Source organism: Lolium rigidum, chromosome 4 (assembly GCF_022539505.1).
Source record: "Lolium rigidum isolate FL_2022 chromosome 4, APGP_CSIRO_Lrig_0.1, whole genome shotgun sequence".
Classification (NCBI taxonomy): Eukaryota; Viridiplantae; Streptophyta; class Magnoliopsida; order Poales; family Poaceae; genus Lolium; species Lolium rigidum.
The window spans coordinates 67,661,976-67,676,276 of record NC_061511.1 but is presented as its reverse complement, the minus strand read 5'-3'; positions in this window follow the sequence as shown (position 1 = coordinate 67,676,276).

Sequence of the window (14,301 nt, the reverse complement as noted above, 5' to 3'; positions counted from 1 at the left end):
ATCTAGTGATACTAATCTAGTGTCATAAATGCTGCTACTTTTTACTAAAAAGGTGGTCAAATGTAATAAAGTTTGACTTATCAAAAAACCTAGATGTACACTTATTTGTGGACGGAGGGAGTACTTGGTTTCTCGGATAATTCAAGCCTCTGCTGTACGTACCACGGCACATGAATTGCGCCGGACGAGTGAGATCGCCTAATCACACTGTCTAAGTGTTCAACGGCAGAGTTGCATCGGAAAACCAACTAGAGAGAGAGCAGATTGTGTGTGTCAGACTAGCCACAATGAGAGTATCATAAGTAGTATCATGCATGTCATGCTGGCAAAAATCTGATGTGGCACAATAATTAATAAGATGAGAGATGGGTGTTTAAAAAAAAAGATGAGAGATGGGGGTGGTATCATAATATGATACCGTATCATAGCACATAAAACTAGAAAATTTAATTACAAACACATCATGTACACTAATTTGCATCGAGATTCTACAAAATATTAAATATGAGAATAATATGATACTCCCTCCGATCCATATTAATTGACTTCAATATGGATGTATCTAGAACTAAAATGTGTCTAGATACATCCATATAGAGTCAATTAATATGAACCGGAGGGAGTACTATCTTATGATACTATGCATTGTGGGGTAGTATTATAAACTAGTATCATGTGCATGATACTAGTGTATGATACTCCCCATTGTGAGTAGTCTCAGTGTGTGTCACAAACAGAGAATAACAGAAGACATCTCGAGAACCCGTGCGTGTCGTATTCTTGAGTACGTAGGTCTACTCCTACAGTCCAACAGACGTGCACCGAGTCACCGACACACCACGGCGCCACCGGCCGTGGAAACTGAAGGGCCAAAACACGAAAGCTTGAATCACTATTTTTTTTGAGCCAAACTGTGTATATTCAACAGATACGGATTACAGGAACCCAGGTACACGCACAGGAACACATGCAGGCACCGCAGCCAGCGGCAGCACCGACATCACCGGACAAGAGGAGGTCGAACCACCATCTTACCCAAAGCAGAGAGCACCTACTCGCATGAAGAAGGTCGTAGGATACATCCGCCACGCAGTGACGGAATCTGAATCGATGAACAGGCACGGCCAGCGCCCCCACAAGCCTGCTCCTCCACCTCCCGACGACCACCAACCTCGACGACGCCGGCACAGACCACCGGCAGCAGAAGCTCCTGTACAGGTGCGGCACGCTGCACCACCCCCCGACCCTCCGCCGCAAGAACGGAGCCCTCCTTGCCGCGACGAAGAGAGGGACAGGGGACAAAAGCTCCAGACGCAGGCTGGCGTCTTCGCAGCACCGACCACGCCCCGAGCACCAGAACACGCCAGATCGACAGATCCGCGCAAACACACCGGCTGCAGCTCGCCGACTTCGCCGAAGACGACGCCGGGAAGGGGATCGAGCTCCAGCACCAAAACTCCAGGAAGGCACCACCATCCCCCACTCGCCGGCGCCCTCGGAGAAGCTACTCCTACTATCTAGACGCCGAGAACGCAGAACCAGGGTTCCCCCACTCTCCCGCCGCCGGAGCGGCAGGCGGAGAGGAGGGGAACCACCGGCCTGGCCGGCGGCGGAGCGAGGAACTTTGGGTCGCCTCCTTATCGCCTGGGAGAGGATAAGGACGAGACCTTAACAACGGTTCCTGCTTGAATCACTAATTACTTCCTAGGCTTCAATGATGACTGACGATTTTTTTTTTGCGAATATGATGACTGACGATCGAACATGTAGCAACACATGAATATAGATTAGTGCGAGCAATAATTTTTACATATTAAATAGAGTTTTCTTGATTTTGTTAAATACATTTGTCGAAAACATAAATTTTGAGATCCTCAATACAAAATTTTCTATCACATCAATCTGAAATCTAGGAAGTTTGACGTGTATTATTAGCTTGGTCCCTTCTATTAGAAAATTAGAAACATATACTTTTTTTTGAAGTAGAAACTTATACTTGTTTAATTGACTTAGACCCATTTATTTCTACTTTGTCTCGCCTACAATGTCCAATCCAATAGTAGGTGCATGTTGGGAGATTTAGGCTAAACTTGCTCAAATGTGCATATATACTAGCTAGTTTTACTAGAACTACCATCAACGAAAAAAATGGCGTGACGAACAATACCTCTAACTATAGTAAAAGAAAATACTTCCAGTCCCAGCTGCTTTGGTAATATGCAAAATGTTCATGCACTTATTCTCTTGTGTTTTAGCGGCAAAATCATTGAGTTCAGTTGCATATGGTTTACTGCCTGCTCCCTACTAGGGAATGTTCATTGTAGATGCTTTCCCTGGACCTCACATTCTGAAGTATTATGTGCATGTGCCACATGTCGTATCTCAACCGCTATGACTTGATCGAAGTGCTACATTGCCCATGGACGTGAACAGGAAGAGGAAGTGATGAACATATATATATGGCTGGAGGAACATATCGGCTTCTATGTGCCAAAATTGGACTTATAAGTAGTAGTTGAGCCACGTGTGTCATGATAAGAATGTGTTGGGTTTGGGATAATTAATTCGAGCCGGTCCACGAATTTCCTTTTGCAGCAGCGGTGCAACGCATGGTGGCTTGATGATAAAGCAACAACATGCGATGGCACAACCTATACGCATATGGTGTCGCTTTTATCTTCTCATGTGTAGAGAACAAAAGGATGCCTGCCTTTATCCTAGATCCATGAAGAAAACCAAATAGTTATGCGATGGTCACAGCTCCCAATTAATTGCTTTAGGCACGTCATGACACCCTGTATATATGGAAGATGCACTCTGTATTTTTTCACCCATCAACCACTTCGGTGACACACTCGGCATTCTCTACTACTACACTGCGACAGCCATATCATGCCTTGATCAAAGTCCCTGGACCTCTCAAAACTAGTTCTTTTTTTATGCATCTGTATTTTTGATGCAACTCAGCTATGGCCCACTAAGACAGGAAGACAACAAAACCCTGGAAAGCTTGGCATTACCAATTGTTTTCCAGCTAATTTAGAACCAGCTTCTTACTAGAACCCCTCTTATGGTATGGTACACTGCATGACACCGGGATCTTATTTCAGAAATAAGATTCATGGTTTTAAAAGTTAAATATAGGCCTTGGGCAAACAAGAATAGTCGATTATGAAAACATGAATTTTTATGCAACAATTATGAAGGTTCTCATTTGAAGATACAATTTGCTAAAATGACAAGACTCAAACAAATGGCACATATATGATATTTTCAATTTGAAATCCTCTGAATTATATTTGTATTATTAGTTGGTACCTTGTAGTATTACCCATACCCATTTAATAATTATGATTATTAGTTGAGTTACACACTTGCGCTTATCACTACGGGAAAATCAGGCGCTGCCGTGCAGCATATCATTGCCGTGCGCCACCGCACGGCAAAGATTTCTTTGCCGTGCGACGCAAGAGGTACGCACGGCAAAGAATATGTGCACGGCAAAGTTACAGGCTGGCGCACGGCAAAGATACAGAGCACGGCAAACTCACGCGTGCCGCACGGCAACGCCCCCTCGCACGGCAAAGTCCCTCAAACGCTCACGGCAAAGAAATAATGACGGCAAAGGAAAAATAAGGACGCACGGCAAAGAAACATTGCACGGCAAAGGACTGGGACGTTGCCGTGGGCTTCTCTTTGCCGTGAGGCCAGATAAAATGCACGGCAAAGGAGCCTTTGCCGTGTGACACCTTCTTTGCCGTGCGCTGTACTTCATTTTATTTGTTTTTCTTTCTATTTTATTTCATCTCATACTTATATTTATTTTTTTATTAGTTTCACTTTTTGATGAATATTTATTAGTGTTACTTAAGACAATGTGCAATACAAAATTACTCTCCATGTTCATCCCCCACATATATCAGGGTTTCGGAGCAATTAATACGCGCTTCAGAAAATCTGCTAAGTGTTATCGCCTAAATGTGAGGAAGGTCACACCGGGGAGCTACTTTTGCAGTGTTAGACCTTGCACCACACTTTGACACATATCATAGGTCCACATGCAAGGTTTGGTGGGGTTCCGGTGCTCCGGCGGTCGTTCTCCCCCTCCTTCCCCCAAAAGAGCGGAACGTGTGCCCCGGCGGGTCTACCCCCCAAGATTTCTCCGCGAGGGTGCACCAATGTAACTTTTCATTCTTTTAGGTTTGTTTAGGACATATACACATGGAGAACCAAGATTGGGACCCTTTGGCACATACATACCCGCAGCTCGAGCCATTATCACATGATCGAGGGTGTGCTCGAACCAAGGTTAGGGTTAGGTGTAGGGTTAGGGCTAGGGTCTAGGGTTTAGGGGAGCTACTTTTGCAGTGTTAGACCTTGCACCACACTTTGACACATATCATAGGTCCACATGCAAGGTTTGGTGGGGTTCCGGTGCTCCGGCGGTCGTTCTCCCCTCCTTCCCCCAAAAGAGCGGAACGTGTGCCCCGGCGGGTCTACCCCCCTAGATTTCTCCGCGCGAGGGTGCACCAATGTAACTTTTCATTCTTTTAAGTTTGTTTAGGACATATACACATGGAGAACCAAGATTGGGACCCTTTGGCACATACATACCCGCAGCTCGAGCCATTATCACATGATCGAGGGTGTGCCCGATCTATCGGTTAGGGTTTGGTGTAGGGTTAGGGCTAGGGTCTAGGGGGTAGGGCTAGGGTTTAGGTTCAATGTAAGTATTTATGGTTAGGTATAGGTTTAGGGTTTAGGGTTAGGGTTAGGGTTAGGGTTTATGATGCATGGTTCTGCAGTCTGCGGCGTCGTGGTTTAGGGTTTTAGAGGGGTTTTAGTGCTCGAAGCCTCCCGGTTTAGGGTTTAGGGTTTAGGGGAGATACTTTTGCACCATTAGACCTTGCACCACACTTTGACACATATCATAGGCCCACATGCAAGATTTGGTGGGGTTCCGGTGCTCCGGCGGTCGTTCTCCCCTCCTTCCCCCAAAAGAGCGGAACGTGTGCCCCGGCGGGTCTACCCCCTAGATTTCTCCGCGCAGGGTGCACCAATGTAACTTTTCATTCTTTTAGGTTTGTTTAGGACATATACACATGGAGAACCAAGATTGGGACCCTTTGGCACATACATACCCGCAGCTCGAGCCATTATCACATGATCGAGGGTGTGCCTGATCTACTGGTTAGGGTTAGGTGTAGGGTTAGGGCTAGGGTCTAGGGTTTAGGGGAGCTACTTTTGCAGTGTTAGACCTTGCACCACACTTTGACACATATCATAGGTCCACATGCAAGTTTTGGTGGGGTTCCGGTGCTCCGGCGGTCGTTCTCCCCCTCCTTCCCCCAAAACAGCGGAACGTGTGCCCCGGCGGGTCTACCCCCTAGATTTCTCCGCGCAGGGTGCACCAATGTAACTTTTCATTCTTTTAGGTTTGTTTAGGACATATACACATGGAGAACCAAGATTGGGACCCTTTGGCACATACATACCCGCAGCTCGAGCCATTATCACATGATCGAGGGTGTGCTCGATCTCTCGGTTAGGGTTAGGTGTAGGGTTAGGGCTAGGGTCTAGGGTTTAGGGGAGCTACTTTTGCAGTGTTAGACCTTGCACCACACTTTGACACATATCATAGGTCCACATGCAAGGTTTGGTGGGGTTCCGGTGCTCCGGCGGTCGTTCTCCCCCTCCTTCCCCCAAAACAGCGGAACGTGTGCCCCGGCGGGTCTACCCCCCTAGATTTCTCCGCGCGAGGGTGCACTGATACGTCCAAAACGTATCTACTTTCCCGAACACTTTTGCTATTGTTTTGCCCCTAATTTGTGTATTTTGGATACAACTAACACGGACTAACGCTGTTTTCAGCAGAATTGCTCTGGTGTCTCGTTTTTGTGCAGAAATCCAACTTTCGGGAAAATCCTCGGAATTTCTTCAGATGGCCCTATTTTACCAAAATATCGACGGAGCCAGAAGGGCAAAGGAGGTGGAGGCCCGAGGGCCCCACACCACATGTCGGCGCGGCCCAGGGGGGCCCGCGCGGCCATGTGGTCTGGCCCCCTCGGCCGGCCTCCGACGCCCCCCTTCGGACTACTTATTGGTTTCGACCCGAAAACGCACAGGGAGAAGTCGACATCGCCGGAAACCCTCCACAGAGCCGCCACATCGCGAAACTCCGTCGCGGGAGCCGAGAGTCTCCGTTCGGCACTCCGCGGGACGGGGAATTGGAGGAGATCTTCACCGCCATCACCGCCAACGCCTCTCCATCAACCAGCAATGTTTCCCCCATCCATGTGTGAGTAATTCCCCCGCTGTAGGCTGAAGGGGATGGTAGGGATTGGATGAGATTGGTCATGTAATAGTCATAAGATTGTTAGGGCATAGTGCCTAGTATCCGTAGATGTCACTTTTATGATATTGTTGCAACTTGTTATGCTTAATGCTTGTCACTAGGGCCCGAGTGCCATGATCTCAGATCTGAACATGTTATTGATTCATGAAGATATTCGTTGTTTATGATCTTACCTGCAAGTTGTATACACATGTCGCTGTCCGGAACCAAAGGCCCCGAAGTGACAGAAATCGGGACAACCGGAGGGGATGGTAGTGATGTGAGGATCACATGTGTTCACGGAGTGTTAATGCTTTGCTCCGGTACTCTATTAAAAGGAGTACCTTAATATCCGAGTAGTTTCCCTAGAGGCCCGGCTGCCACCGGCTGGTAGGACGAGAAGATGTTGTGCAAGTTTCTCATTGCGAGCACGTACGACTAAATATGGAACACATGCCTATTGATTGATTAGTACTTGGATACCGTTTTATTATTATCTGCAAATGCCCATGCTTTGATTGTTACATGAGTTTCTCTCATCCATGCAACGCCCGTTAAATCCGTCCCTGTGCCTACAGTATTTTAATCCGGCTGTTTACTATAATCACTACTGCTGTCTTTATTTCACCGCTGCTGTTATTTCACTATTTCCACTGCTATAAAACTGTTACTACTGATAAACTCTTGCGAGCAAGTCTGTTTCCAGGTGCAGCTGAATTGACAACTCCATTGTTAAGGCTTACAAGTATTCTTTGTCTCCCCTTGTGTCGAATCAATAAATTGGGTAATACTTCCCTCGAAGACTCATTGCGATCCCCTATACTTGTGGGTCATCAAGACTATTTTATGGCGCCGTTGCCGGGGAGCATAGCTTTATTTGGAAGTTCACTTGGATTGATATTGTTCGCTGCAAATTCTCCATTATGGGTAAACCTCGCGATACTAAGATCGCCATATTACCATCCACTACAAGAAAAGGTACAACTGCGAGTACCTCTCGCTGCTCTTGATTCACCATCCGTGATTGATAAACTTGTTTCACCGCCACATGCTTCGCGTGCTTGGTACTTCGCTGAATCTGAAAATTCTCATAATATTGATAATGTTTCTGCTTGTGCTTGATGATAGTGGTTCATTGGGATCTTTTCTAGATGCTACAATTGCTAAGTCTAGACAAACTGAAAATACTGAAACTCCTAATGCTTGCTACACCTGTTAATTCACCTGAGTCCGTTGATTATTCTAGTGATGATCTTGATGAGGATTATGTAGAGCTTGATGATGCTTTTATTGAAAAATGCAATGCTACTACTGATGCAAGAAAAATTAAAAAGTTGCTTGCAGAACATGCTTGTTAGATATAAACCATCTCCCGATCCTAAATTTGCCACATCTCCTATAAACATTAGGGATAAAGATTATGATTTTTCTCTTGATCTATCTCATATAGCTATTGTTGAGAAAACACCCTTTTGTGGTACTGAAAAAGAAAGTGCTTGTTGAACACATGACTGAGTTATCTACTCTTAGTGGCTTGTTTTCCGATGATATTAAGATGCGTACTTATTTTGTCGCTAAAATTTTTCCTTTCTCATTAAAGGATGATGCTAAAACTTGGTATAATAATTTGCCTCCTGGTTCTATTAAAAGTCCAAAAGAATTGCTTGATGTTTTCTTCCGCAAATACTTTCCTGCTAGTGCTCAACATGCTGCTTTGCAGAGAATTTATAATTTTGACCAGGAAGATGGAGAGAAATTGCTCGAGGCTTGGGCTAGATTTTGTTCTCTTATTAGAGCTCAGCCTGACCATGATTTGGAAAAGCATGATTTACTTGATATATTTTATAGTGGACTAACTATTGAGTCTAGGGCATACCTGGATAGTTGTGCTTGGTTGTGTTTTCGGGAAAAGAACTCCGGACGACGTCGAAGAATTATTGGCTAAAATAGGCCGGAATCATGATGATTGGTCTACACCTGAACCAACCCCGACACCGATAGTGAAGAAGAGGGGTATGATTAAATTAAATGATGAAGATATGAGGGAAGCCAAGAAGTCTCTTAAGGAGAAGGGTATTAAACACTGAAGATGTGAAGAATTTACCTCCTATAGAAGATATATGTGAGACAATTCCCCCTTCATCCATGATTGAGGTACACTCGCTTCAACACTTTACTAGGGAAGATATTCCGTATTCAAAATCTCCTGCTCAATGCTTAGATGAATTTGATAATTATATTGTTAAGCAAGAAAACTTTAATATGAGAGTAGAGAATCATTTAATGGAAAATTCCCGAGCTATTAGTGAATTGCATGGTATTGTGGAGAGAACCTCCAATGATGTTAAGATACTTGTTAAACATTTTCAAATGGTTCAAACTCAAATTGATCAACTTACTAAAGTGCAAAATGACTTGTTGGGAAATAATTCTAAAGAAAAACATGCTTGTAAAGTAACAACTAGAGGTGGTGTTTCTACCCAGGATCCTCTATATCCTGAAGGGCATCCCAAAAGAGTTGAACAAGATTCTCAACTAATTAAAACTAGTGCTCCATCTAAGAAAAAGAAAAAGAAACATAAGAATGTTGTAGAATCCTCCGAACCTGTTAATGATCCTAATAGTATTTCTATTTCGATCTTTGAAACTGAAAGTGGTAATGAACATGAGGAAGATAATGATAAGAATGATACTCCTGATAAAGAAGAAATTGAAAAAGAACCTGAAAAGCCTGCTAAAAATAAAAAGTACACCAAAGAAGACTTTATTACTGAGAAGCATGGTAATGAAAGAGAACCTTGGGTTCAAAAGCAAATGCCTTTTCCTGCTAAGAAACTAAAATCAAAGGAAGAGGAACATTATAATAAATTTTGTGATTGGATGAAACCTTTATTTTTGCAAATTCCTTTGACTGATGCTATTAAATTGCCTCCTTATTCAAAGTATATGAAAGATATTGTTACTAACAAAGGAAAGTCCCCAATGAGGAGATTTCTACTATGCTCGCTAATTACTCCTTCAATGGTAAGATTCCAAAGAAGTTGGGCGACCCAGGTATACCGACTATTCCTTGTTCCATCAAGAATAATTATGTTAGAACTGCTCTATGTGATTTAGGGGCAGAGGGTGAGTGTGATGCCTTTCTCTCTTTATAAGAGACTTGATTTAGATAAATTGATACCTACTGATATATCTTTGCAAATGGCTGATAAATCTACTGCTATTCCTGTTGGTTTATGTGAAAATGTTCCTGTTCAAGTTACTCAGCATTGCTTGATATTAACTGATTTTGTTGTGTTGGAAATGCCTGAAGATGATAATATGTCCATTATTCTTGGAAGACCCTTTCTTAATACTTGCAGGGGCTGTTATTGATTGCAATAAAGGCATGGTTACTTTCAATGTTGATGATAAGGAACACACTTGTCTATTTTCCCAAGAGGATTGATAAAGTATATGGAGTTAATACAATTTTTAATGTGAAAACTATCAAAGTGGGATCCATTGATTGTCCTATATATGAGCCTAAAGAAGAATATCAAACTCTTGTGATTGGATCCATATCAATTCAATATAAGGTAACATGATTGATTTGAGGTTTATTTCTTCTTATGCCATATAAAATTTATTTGATAGCAAGACTTGATCAACCTTGTTAACAAGTATATTTTATTGCATAAAAGAGCTAAACAACACTTCTTTCTTCCTTTCTTCCTTCCACCTATTTTATTTGCTGTAGCACTTTTGTTTTGCAATATGCTTTAGTCATTTAAGATTTTAGAAATCATTTTACTGCGCAGTAATCATTAATTTAATACCCAGAAATGTGCATTTTTCAAAGTTCTCTAAAAATTACAAAAATTATACCGTTGGTCCTATTTTTCGACGAGGCACCTGGGAGCACCAGAGGATGACCTGTGGGGCACCAGGAGGTGCCACACCACAGGCCGGCGCGGCCAAGGAGGTGGGCGCGCCACCCTGTGGTGTGGGCCCCTCCTTGCCCCACTACATCATCTCTTCCTTCCAGCATCTTCTCTCTCCCGAAAAAACTCGTACGAAGTTTCTCTCACTCGTGTTTCTGCTCAAGAACTCGCGATTTTTCGATCTCCTTGCTCAGCCCAGATTTCATGCGAAATTTGGCACATTTACTCCTTGGTATGTGACTCCTTTGATTGTCCAATTAGAATTTCATTTGGTTGAGTATATATTGAATATTTTGCTGCTGTAGATAACATGTTTAGTGAGCTTGCATGCTTGTTCTAAGTGGTAGAAATTAGTTTTGATGCATGTGTAGTACTCTAGCAAGTTCCTATAGTAGTTCCCTTCAATTACACACCTTGAAATCAAATTTTATAATGATTGTTGAAAATTTCAGAAGGGGAAGATGAAGAAATTCAAGTTTGGAGAGTTGTTCAAGAAAGCAACAACCAGCACCGGTAGGCCCTCAAGAGCGTCTACGCAAATTAGGCGATCCTACAATGAGGACGTCATCGCGCCTAGCTTTGCGCCCGAGGAGGACCATGGGGCTCCTAACGCTTCATCCTTCCCTTGTTATGAGTTTCTAACCAATGCAGGGATATTGGATGACTTCTTCACCCTCGTCAACAGGGCAGGCCTAGCCACCTACGTGGGAGACGAACGGGGGCAATATTACAGGCTCACCAAAATTTTCGTTGAAAGCTTCAAGTTCCACAACACGGAATATGAGCCAACAGTCGCGTTCAAAATTTATGATATTCCTGTTACCATGAAATTGGAAGAATTTTGTTGTGCATTGGGTATTGCCCCTGTAGGTACAGCAAGGAGGATTGATGACAACCCTCGGGACTTGTTGGAGCTCTACCGAGGGATCACCGGGGATGATTGCCGCACCATCCGGCGAGGGAAGATAAGAAACATTCAACTCCCCGCTATTAAGTATTTCGCATATTACATTAGTACTAGCATTTTGGGTAGAGAAAATACTAGTAACATCTCTAGCTACCATCTTGCTTTCTTGAATGTTGCACTTACTTGGAGAGACACCTTATCATCTTGGTTCTCTTATTGCTCGCCGCCTTGTCTAGCAGGGGGCCTATTTTTGGAGGAACTATTGCACTGCGTATTCTAACACATCTAGATATTCCTCTTGATTCTAATGATGTACCATTAACCCCTAGGAAGCTAGATATTGCTGCTATGAAGAGCCATCGTTTTGTTACTACTGACTCCACTATAGATAATATGGTCTATAAATGTTGTTTCGTTGATGGGAATGAGAAAGAAATCCCTCTTCCCCGAGCGAGGTTTGTTCAATATTGACAGGCAATCATGGTCGCTAACAAAGGAGGTGGTGGAGGAACATATGAAGATACAGGAATTCCACCAGCAACATGACTCCGAGAACGCCGAGCCCTCCTACGACTACACCGTCACGTACCCCGACGTTTCCTCCAGACACATACATGGAACCGGGTCGTTCTTCGTCATACTACGAAGACACCACTTCATGGGGACCGTGGGAATGAACTCCACTTAGGCCAAAAGCCTAAGCTTGGGGGGAGGTATACCGGCATCACTCATTCTTTGCATATCATGATTGCTGGATACTTGTACATACTTGTTTAGTCCCTTAGAGTGGTTTTCTAATGAGAGGGAGATGACATTTGGGGAAGTGCTGTCCAAAAAGAGATTCTGTGCTGTTACCAAAAAAATTCGTACGCACAGCCAGAACGTTATTTTGAGTTGCCAATTTTTGAGCATGTGCCCCAGGTTGTTATCTAACTTTCATTAGTTGAACACTTTTTGGTCTGAGCAATGGAAGATTTTTGTTAAATTCGATTTCTATACTGCTGTCAGGATTTGGCAGATTTCTGTCATCCTGCTTTTCTGTGTTTCTGTTAGTTTGCATTCTTTTGTTTTCGCTTTGTTTCTTTCCTAAAACACAAAAAGACCAAAAATATTTCTGTTGTTTCTCTTCACCATTTGTTTATTTGGTACCTTGCTCTTAGTTTGCTTTATTTGCTATCGTTAGTTTGCTATAAGAAAACCCAAAAAGATTTTGCTTTGTTTGCTTGTTTTCTTTCGTGCTTGTTTCTAATTCGAAAACACCAAAAATATTTGCTGTTCTTCTTTGGTTTGTAAAGTTCATCATGAGTTCAATGGTCTTTGGTGGCTGGAGCGTGGTTTTCATTTCATATTATCCAAGCTACACAAGTGAAAAGGCAATAATGACGATCTACGACAATCTGATTGTGGTGAGAGGCTGGTATGAACTCTATTTGCTTTCATTTTTGTACATATACTCATCCATATGATCATGCTTAGTTGGTTCATGTGAGGTATATGTTATTTGAGAAAGTCTAGTAGCTCATGATCTCTCATGTTTAGTTTCAATTTATTAATATGAGTAGCATGTCATGGATGTTTGCTTGCATTGTTTTATTCATAAGTAAGTATGGCATTGTGGTATCCTCCTCTGAATAATTCATTTATATCGACTTGGCACATGCTCACGCATGCATATGACTGAACAAAAAGTCAATTAAGCCTCGATGATTTATATTGCTTCAGAGTTCTTGTATCACTTTTATGCCTCCGTTAATTTATTTTGCCGCAAGCATGATTATGACAGTTCCTGCTCTCTTGATTTGTCGCTCCCTAGTCTTTTGCTAGCCTTCACTTGTACTGAGCGGTGACGCCGCTCGTGCTTCCAAACACCTGAAAACCAAGTTGTTCCATAAGTGTCCACCATAAATACCTATGCATGGCATTTCAAACCATTCCAAGTAAATTCTCATGCGCTACCTTTAAAACTCTCAAAATGCTTCTTAATTTGTGTTAATGTTTCATAGCTCATGAGGAAGTATGTGGTGTTTAGCTTTCAACCTTGTCATTTACTTTTGACGGACTCTCATATGGACTAGTGGCACATCCGCTTATCCAATAATTTTGCAAAAGAGCTGGCAATGGGATTCCCAGTCCCAAATTAATTAACTTAAATAGACACTCCTCCATGGTTTGTGATTGTTGGACGGCACCCGAAGGATTCGGTTAGCCATGGCTTGTGTAAGCAAAGGTTGGGGGAGTGTCATCATAATAATAAAACTTAAATAAAAAGGCACTCCTTCATGGTATGTGATTGTTGGCGGGCACCGAGGATTCGGTTAGCCATGGTTTGTGAAAGAAAGGTTGGAAGGAGTGCCAACCAAAAATAAATAAAATGGGAGCCACTCTTGTGAGTCCGGTTGATGAGGTAGTTAGTGTACCCATTACCATTCGTTGACAACAACAAACACCTCTCAAAATAATTTTACTCCTGCTTTACAAATGAAAAGCTCTAGCGCATGTTAATCCCTGCTTCCCTCTGCGAAGGGTCAATCTTTTACTTTTATGTTGTGTCTCCATTCTTTCTTTGAGCACTATCTTGAGAGCACGACTGTCATTCTTAGTATAATATGCTTGTCTCAAAATATGATTGATTGTGGTATAACTTTGATGCTTTTATCTTTGACAATCACTATTTCTAGTCTTTCTATGAACTCAAGAGGTGCCTCGGCATTTATGTTTTGCCGATCAAATACGAGCAAGCGAGATACCACTTTATCATATTCTCTTATGAACATTGCAATCCTGCTTATATACATGCTTCATGGTGCTTATTATTAATTGTTGGTACCTCTCCATGATTGACATAGCTGTTGGATGATCTTATTTGCATGTATCTTATTATGAACTGGTTAAGTATTAGCCATAGCATGAGAATATATACATCATATGAGCAAATGTGTTCGTGAAAGTTCTTTTATCGCTCAGTTGTTAACTGAATTGCTTGAGGACAAGCAATAAGCTAAGCTTGGGGGAGTTGATACGTCCAAAACGTATCTACTTTCCCGAACACTTTTGCTATTGTTTTGCCCCTAATTTGTGTATTTTGGATACAACTAACACGGACTAACGTCTGTTTTCAGCGGAATTGCTCCGGTGTC